This window comes from Durio zibethinus, chromosome 5 (assembly GCF_047325235.1).
Source record: "Durio zibethinus cultivar Kanyao isolate XHJ-2024 chromosome 5, ASM4732523v1, whole genome shotgun sequence".
Classification (NCBI taxonomy): domain Eukaryota; kingdom Viridiplantae; phylum Streptophyta; class Magnoliopsida; order Malvales; family Malvaceae; genus Durio; species Durio zibethinus.
The window spans coordinates 28,192,754-28,201,262 of NC_143166.1; positions in this window are offsets into that span (position 1 = coordinate 28,192,754).

Sequence of the window (8,509 nt, forward strand, 5' to 3'; positions counted from 1 at the left end):
AAAATTAAGATAGATGTTGATGGGTTTATCAAAGGGCAAAAAAGTTGTTGAGACCTCTACGTTAAAGGACAAGGTAAACAATGCTAGAGATGAATTATTATGCCCACTATGGTATCCAATGTTGCATTCCAAAACTTTTTGAGAGGTGCTTTCATCACCAATAACAAGCAGCTAGATGTCTATGAAAATGTGCACCCATCTGCAAGCCAACAACTTGCTTTAGTACATGTCAATCCAAAATCTAATCATGTTGATCCTGTTCTAGTCCTAAACCCAAACAACTATAAGGAATAAAAAAAACTGAAAGGTATGTCACAGTCAGGTAGGAACATCGAAATGCAAAATAAGTATGACATGATAGATGAGAGGCTTCGGGCAATAAAAAAAATGGTGTCTTTAGAAGCATAAATACAAATGAGCTTAGCTTAATCCTTGATTTGATCCTCCACGTGAAATTCAAGGTCCTAGATTTTGAAAAATATAATGAAACTAAGTGCCTATCCATTCATCTCACAATGTTCTGTTGAAAAATAACGGGCCATACCTATAACGATAAGCTCTTGATTCACTACTTTCAAGACAGTCTAATAGGGTCGATAGCTAGATAGTACCTATAATTAGATTGAAGCTGAAAACATTCATGAAAGATCTTGCTCAGGCCTTTATTGTTTAGTATAAACATGTGGTTGACTTGACTCATGATAGATTATCCTTATAAAACATAGGGAAGATAACTAATGAAAGTTTCAATAAGTACACTCAAAGATGGAGAGACATGGCTACTCAAGTATAACCACCCCTTACGGAGAAAAAATCACTATTTTGTTTGTCAACACTCTAAACACTCATTATGAAATATGATTAGGAATGTCACCAAAAGCTTTGCTGACATGGTAATCTAAAACACTATCAAGAATGGCAAATTTGATGGAGAAGAGACCATTGAGGTAAAAAAGTATAGTATACTCAAGAAAGAAAAAAGTATGGCTCAAGTTGTGAGTTATGAAGGACAACAATCGGGAAGTTTCACCCTATACCTATATAGTGTTAACTTATTATCCTTATTTGGCAGCACCAATACTAGTTTTTCAGCCAATGTCTGCTCATTAAACACTATTTATATACCTAGCCTTAACACTGCATCCTCTATCAAACCAGTCGTGAGACATGACAAAAAACAAATGGTCTGAAGAGATTACGAAGTAAGCAAGCTAGAAGCTTGATCCAATCAATTCCTATAACCTACTCTAAATTGCTACCTTAATTAATCCAAAAAAAACTTTTTGATGCCTATGCATATGAAACCTCTTAAACCTTTTTACCTAAGATGGTATGATGCTCATACTAGGTGTGATTAGTCTAGTGGTAATTAAGGACACTCAACAGAAGACTGCCTTAAACTAAAATACAAGGTTAAAGAACTTATCAAAATTGGATTATTAGACTTTGGGAGAAAGATAAAGTCAGATGAAAAATCTACTTAAATTGTCAATAGGAACAAGCCAAAATACAATGTGAATGGTGAAATCCTAAAAGATTTAACATTTAAAGCTGTTTGTGAAATTAAAAAAATGTTTAATTTTAGAGTAAAGAGGCAATATATAGTTCAAAGGCATAATTTGTTTTATTGGTTAGATAATGTGAATTAGGGTTTGATTTGAATATTTGAGTGAATAAACTTTTGTATGCTAAATTTCCTTATGAATTTTTTATTTGAATTTTTTTTATTTATGGATTATGAATTTTTTAAATTTTTTAAAGAAAAATAAATGGTTCTATTGAGAGTGAAATTTCACTTAACTTGATTCTAGGATCCCAAAAAATTAAGTGAATTGTGTTAAAAATAAAAAAAAAACAAACATTTTAATAAAAGGTGAAAAAAAGTCTTGAAAGAATTGGTGTTCACTATCATAAATAAACCAATTCCAATTAATAGCATCACATTTTTCTTCTCAAGAGCATTAAATGAGACAAGAGCCTTAACTTTTCATAGAGCACATGTCCAAATCCTATAAACCTTATTGTCATTTGATCACATCGAGATAATGATTTTTTCAGGGTAATAAATAATAAGATAATTAATTTGAAAAAGAAAATGATATTTTAGATTTCTAGAAGATTAAGTAAACTAGACATTTTTTTTAGAATTTGAATATAGCTAACTTGATATGTCAAGATTATAGTTCCAAATGTGTCAAAATCAAAATCACCCAAATTTCATCAAATGGCCTCAAAGAAACAAAGGCCAAATTCTCACCTTACCTTATTCCATGCCATGGAACAAATCAACTAGATGAGCAAAATCACCCATTGCCCTTAAAAAAGACTTGATTTATGTCACAACCTACTCTTTCGAGGAATGATATGAATAATTTGATACCCTAAACAAGTTTATTTGAGATGGCATATTAAAATAAGGGCATCTTTCACGAATTGCCTTATTGGCAATGTGGGTTATGGGGGCATGTAAAATAAAAAAAAAATAAAAAAATAGAATGAGAAAGAACAAAAATGGTTATGACATCATGCACTTAAGAAATTCAAATAAATCCAAATGAAAACTTGAAAAAAAAAAGCCAAAAATTTTGTAAAGAAGACCATGAAGCCCAAAATGAACAACAAAAGAAAAAGATGAGAAAATGAAAACAACCCTAAAAAAAAAAAGAAAAAAAGGAAAAAATTAATTTTATTTAAATTCTATTCAAATTAAATAGTTGTGCTTAAGAAGACAAATAACCGTCTTTCATTATCTTTTCAAAAATATAAAAATTATCCACTTGTTACCCATTTGAACCTGATGAATTCATTCTAAATAAATCCTAACCAAAGATTACCCTTCTTATTGGAGGGTAAAAAATGGGACATATTCAAGAATTATATACAGTGAAGCCTTACTCTAAGTATAAAAAAGGGAACTATATATGTTGAAAGGTAAATGTTCAATAAAATAAGTCTCCAAAAGTTTTGGACCAACTTAGTCAAAAGTAGATATGTGTAAAGAAAAGTGAAAGGAAGAAAAGACAAAGAAAAGGTAAGGAAAAGACAAAGTAAAAAAAACCTAAAAAAAAGGAAAGGCAAAAGAATGATTGAATGACAAATGTGGAAAATGAAATGATAGATATCCCAAAGTGAATCTTGTATATGATGTGAAATGATCCTTGGATTGATCACTTTTAAACACATTTTTGGCTTATTTATCCGTTTCTTCAAAACCCCAAACCTTGGCCTATGTCATATTTTTTTAAAAGCCTATTTTGATTAAGCATGAATGCTTAACTGAAGAGCTTTCCTTCATGAAATCACCATATAATATATGAGTATTTTGTCTTCTTTCACATCCAATTATCTATTTAAACCATTAACTCTTTTGGATGAAACCTGGATTATTAAGTGCATAATGAAACAGTAAAAAAAAAACAAAGAAAAAATAATAATGAAAAATGTGGCTCTATGGTGAAAACTCATAAAAGGGTAGTTTAGAGCAAATTTAAAAATTATAAAGCCAATCTTGAGCATAAAGAGTAAGAGAAGCTAGTATGAAGCAACCCAAACTTTTGAAAGTTTGAAATCTATTAAAGGGATTGATTTTGAAGATTTGAGTCTTCTTCTTCCATTCCTAAATAACCTTTTAAAATCTTAAGTCCTTCATAGCTGGGTTTTTACATTAATCAAAATACTATATTTGAAGACTAAAGAAAGTGTCAACCATTTTAGTTTTCCAAGAATTCATGCTTTTTAGAAAAACTCATGTTTCATTAGTGAGCCCAAATGAAAGATTATTCATTTTTCTTATCAAGTTATCAAGCGTTCCCTAATGAACCAAAACCTTGACATTATGAGTTGTTCAATCTATTCGAAAATGATCACTTTTTTCATTCATAATTATGAATAACAATTCTAGTAGACTTGCAAGTCACATTTGTAATATTTCATTTTCTTTGATCATAGAATTTAGTTATGTAGGGCAATTTTGTTGGTCAATATTGTGTTATTTGTTAGGCATTTTTATAAATAATAAAAAGTTTAATTTTGTTGTAAAAGAAAAGTTATTCTTGATGAGAATCTCTTCGATGTAAAATGAGTTTTAATTTATAAAATCAAATGTTTTTGTTTAATGAAAAACCATTCCCTTAAAAAAATATATTTTTTCTTGTTAAAAAAAATGAAAAATCAATCTTGGTAAGAATAAGTGAGATTATTTTCCAATGGAAAGGGGAATAAGTGCATATGATATTGGGGCAAGAAAACATGAAATGAGACATGTTTGTTTCTGGTATGAAAAATGTTTTTGATTGATTGAGTAGATATAATTGAGACATTTTCCAATCGAAATCATGTTTCTGGAATAAGTGCATATGATACCAGGGCAAGAAAACATGAAATGCGACATGTTTGTTTTCTTGAATTCATCATAGAAATAAAGTTGGCATTGATCACATGTATGTTACATGATTAAGTTTTAAAAAGTGAATAGAAAATGAAAGTGAAAACAAAGTTAGTAAATCTTGGTTGAGAAAAAAATATGAAGAAAACAGAAAGAAAATAGGTAAGGGAATAAAAAGAAAAATGAGAATGAATGAAAAGGAAAATCTTTTGGAAGAAAGATGAAAAATGATTTGACGAGGAAAAAAGAATAATTAAATGATTTAGAATTGAAAATAAAAGAATTTTGCAAATAAAAAAGGTTTTTTTTTTTTAAGCATTTGCATCCATGGTAACGAATTTTGCATTTATATTCACAATGAGCATTTGCATTTAAAAAAAAAAAAACATTTTCATCATTTGTACGGATATTTGTGTTTGTATCTTTATGGGGGCATTTGCATCATAGAAATGATGAATGCATGTGTTGTGGCATTTGCATTTTTAGGCATAACTACATTTGTCAGTTTTGAAAGCCTTAAGAAAAAAAGAAGAGAAAATTCAAGTATATCTAAGTTATGGAAAAAAAATAATAAGAAAGGAATTAAAAAGAATGAAGACAGGCAGCAGGAAAAATGAGGTTTTTTGGTTATGATATCAGAATTTCATTTAAACTTACTCGATGGTGATATTCGAGCTTTTTCAAGATCACAAGGTGGTAATATGCGAGTATTCATGTCTGAATATCTTTAAAATTTCTCAATGGTTATATCCAAGTATTCAAATCTAAATTTCATTAATTTTTTTTCGGTGGGAGCTTTCGTAGAATTTCTTGATTGTGATATTCGAGTTTTTCTTCGATAGTGATATCCAAAGGCATTTCACTTGATGGTGATATCTGAGTATTCTTGTTTAGATTTTATTAAATTTTTTCGATGGGAGCTTTTGTAAAATTCTCCCGGTGATGATATACAAGTTTTCTTTAATAGGATATCTAAAGTCATCTACATTCACTTGGTGGTGATATCTGAGTCCTTTTCAGTGGTGGTATCTAAAGTCATCTACATTCATTCGGTAACGATATCTGAGTTTATTTTCAAAAGTGATATCCAAAGTCATCTTATTTTTTAGTGGTGATATCCAAGTTTTCATTTAGATTTATTATCAAAAGTTGTAAAGTCTTTAATGAGATGAGCTTTTATATTCATTTTCAAAAGTTATAGAGTTTTAAATGAGAGAAAATTTTCAAGAATTCAAAGAAAATAAAAAAAAAAAAGCCCCAAAAAAGTTTTAAAAAACAAAAATTTAAAAGTTCAAGAAAAATAGAAAAAACCAAAGTTCAAAAATTTATGAAAAATCAAAAAACAAAAAAAAACTTTTAAAAAAAATCCTTAAATTGTTGACTTCAAAAAAAATTATTATTTATGTTTTTACCATATTCCTCATTCTAAAAAATGTGCACAAAAAAGCTACTATAAACACCTACTTTTTTTTAGCATTATTCGAATTTACTCAATTTTTATGCTTGATTTAGACACATCAATTTGGGCATATTTGAGTACTTTAATTTGATGCATCTCGTTGGGCCTATTTGGGTTTTGTTATTTTAAATTTTTTTTTATATGCTAAAGTCTAGTTTAATTCAATTTGAATTAATTTAAAATTGGTTCAAGTCCAAGATAATATTTTAAATCCAAAATTTAAAAATATAATTTTAAGATCCAAGTTAATTAAATTTGATTAACTTAAAAAATTAAAAATTAATGAAAAAAAAGGTCTGAAAACCATGGCAACCTTCCCCCAATATCTCTTCCCGAGTTGTTGTATCATTTTTCTGCTTGATTTAGACACACCAATTTAGATTTATTTAAGTATTTTAATTAAATGCGTCGTTTGAGTTTTATTATTTTAAATTATTTTTTTATATATTAAAGTTTGAACCAACTCAATTTCAATTAATTTAAAATTGGACCAAATCTAAGATCAAATTTTAAACTCAAAATTCGAAAATATGATTTTAATGCCTAAGTTAATTAAATTTGATTAATTAAAAAATAATAAAACTAAAAAAAAAAAAAGGGTTGGCAACCATGGCAACCTTCCCCAGTGTCTCTTCCCCAAGTTGTTACACTATTTTTTGCTATCCTTTTCCACCTGACATTTTTCACCCAATTTACTTTTAACCATTTCTCTGCACCCCAGCAATCCCTAACGTTACACAATCCCATATGTAACAACGCTATAGCTGCAACAAGGATAAATCCAAGAGAAATTCAATTCGGGATTAGAAGTTGGGTTCTACAAAATGGCAGAATACACAACAGAGGGGAGAGACCTACACATCCAAGAAAACTCCCAGCCAACACTCATCCCCATGCCAATTTCCCATCCCCATGGTTTGCTACCTCCATTAATCTCCTACAACTCACCTTTTTTCTTCCAGTCCTTTACCAGACACTCTTTTTCCCATGATCACAAAATTCCCATTAGATCATTGTCTGTCATCCCAATTCTTCTCAAGATCCCAAACTTCTTTAAAACTAAGAACAAGTTCAACCTCAAAGAAAAAATTGAGAGGAAGAGCAGAAACTCTACCAAGTAAAAAAAAAAAAAACCTCCCTAAGACCACCACTATTGCTGAAACACATCGCAGTCCCCATCTTTGCCAATCACCACCAACACAGCCTTGTCCCTGCCAGACAAACCCACCACTGACCACCACTGAAACAGCATCCCAACACCTTTATCACAACCTGTAATCCTTCTTATAACAGCCTTTATCACCTAAAGCCATCACAGTTACACATCAATTGGCCCACCCATCATCCACAGCAAAACCACCATTCGCAGACCCAAAAATCCCTTTTTTAATTTTTGTTTTTTTGAAAATAAAAAACCCACAAAAAATCATTGTTCCCATTGGAGTGAAAAAAACTAAGTCAAGCAAATACAAAAAAAAAAAAAAAAAAAGGCAAAGCAATCCAATAAAAAATATAATTTTTTGGTCAGTTTCAAGAGAGGAAAGGCATGACCGGGTTAGCAAAGAAGGAAATAAAAGGTCAAAGGAAGAGGTATTAGAAAAGTCAAAGGGAAAGGCTAAAAAAGTAAAATCGAAGAATTGCTCATTAAACGAAAAAGGAAACATAAGAAGCTGAGGGAGTTGCACTTGGTGGACCCAATTCAAGCCCATTCAGCTAGGAGCCCAATCCAAGTACTTTGGGTTTAAGGCCCATAAATTTGTTGGTTATATTTATCTATCCCTTATTTTTTATGTGTTATTATACATATAAGATGCTTTAATATTTATTCTTGTTTTAATATTTTTTACTACTAAATATTTTAGAAAATAAATTTGATGTGGATAGTTGAGATTTTTGATATTACAAAAAATTAATAAACAATAATAAACAAAATAAATGTTTTCATATATAAAAAATAATAATGAATAAGTCTAAAAATAAGAAATTGATTATTTTAAGAAAAGTAAAATAAAAGATATTGAAAAAGTGATTTTAAGGAAAGTAAAATAAAAGATAATATTTTAAGTAAAATATGATTTTGGAGACCCTACTTAAATATTGGAGGGGATTCAAATAGTTATTTTACCAAGTAATATTATCTTTATTTTGGGAAATTTCCATGGGATTTTTTTTTTTAAATAGAAGAATGTTTCATAAATTTCACCTAAGTGTTAGAGGATTAAAGGAAATTGTAAAAACCAAAGATTTTTATTTTTAAAATTAAATATGTTTTGAAAGGAAAAATAAAAAGATGATAAAAGTAATTTTGCAAGAGGAGAAATAAAATTGATTATTTGTTTCATTTTATTTTTATTTGTACCATCTTGCTAGTAAAAGTGAAATGGAAAATAATTTTTTTTTTTAACAAGGGAGAGATATTTTTAGGAAAAAAATAAGATAATATTTTTAAGTAAAAATAACTTTGAAAATTTTGTCTAGATATTGAAAAAAATTCAAATGTTTATTTTTACCAAGAAATGTTATCTTTATTTTTAAGGTTATTATAATTTTTTAAGAATGATCAATTTTCCTAAATTCTACCTTGATATTGGAGAATTAAAGAAAATTTCTATCATTAAGGATTTTTTATCTAAGAAATAACGATAAGAAGTACAAAAATAAGAGAT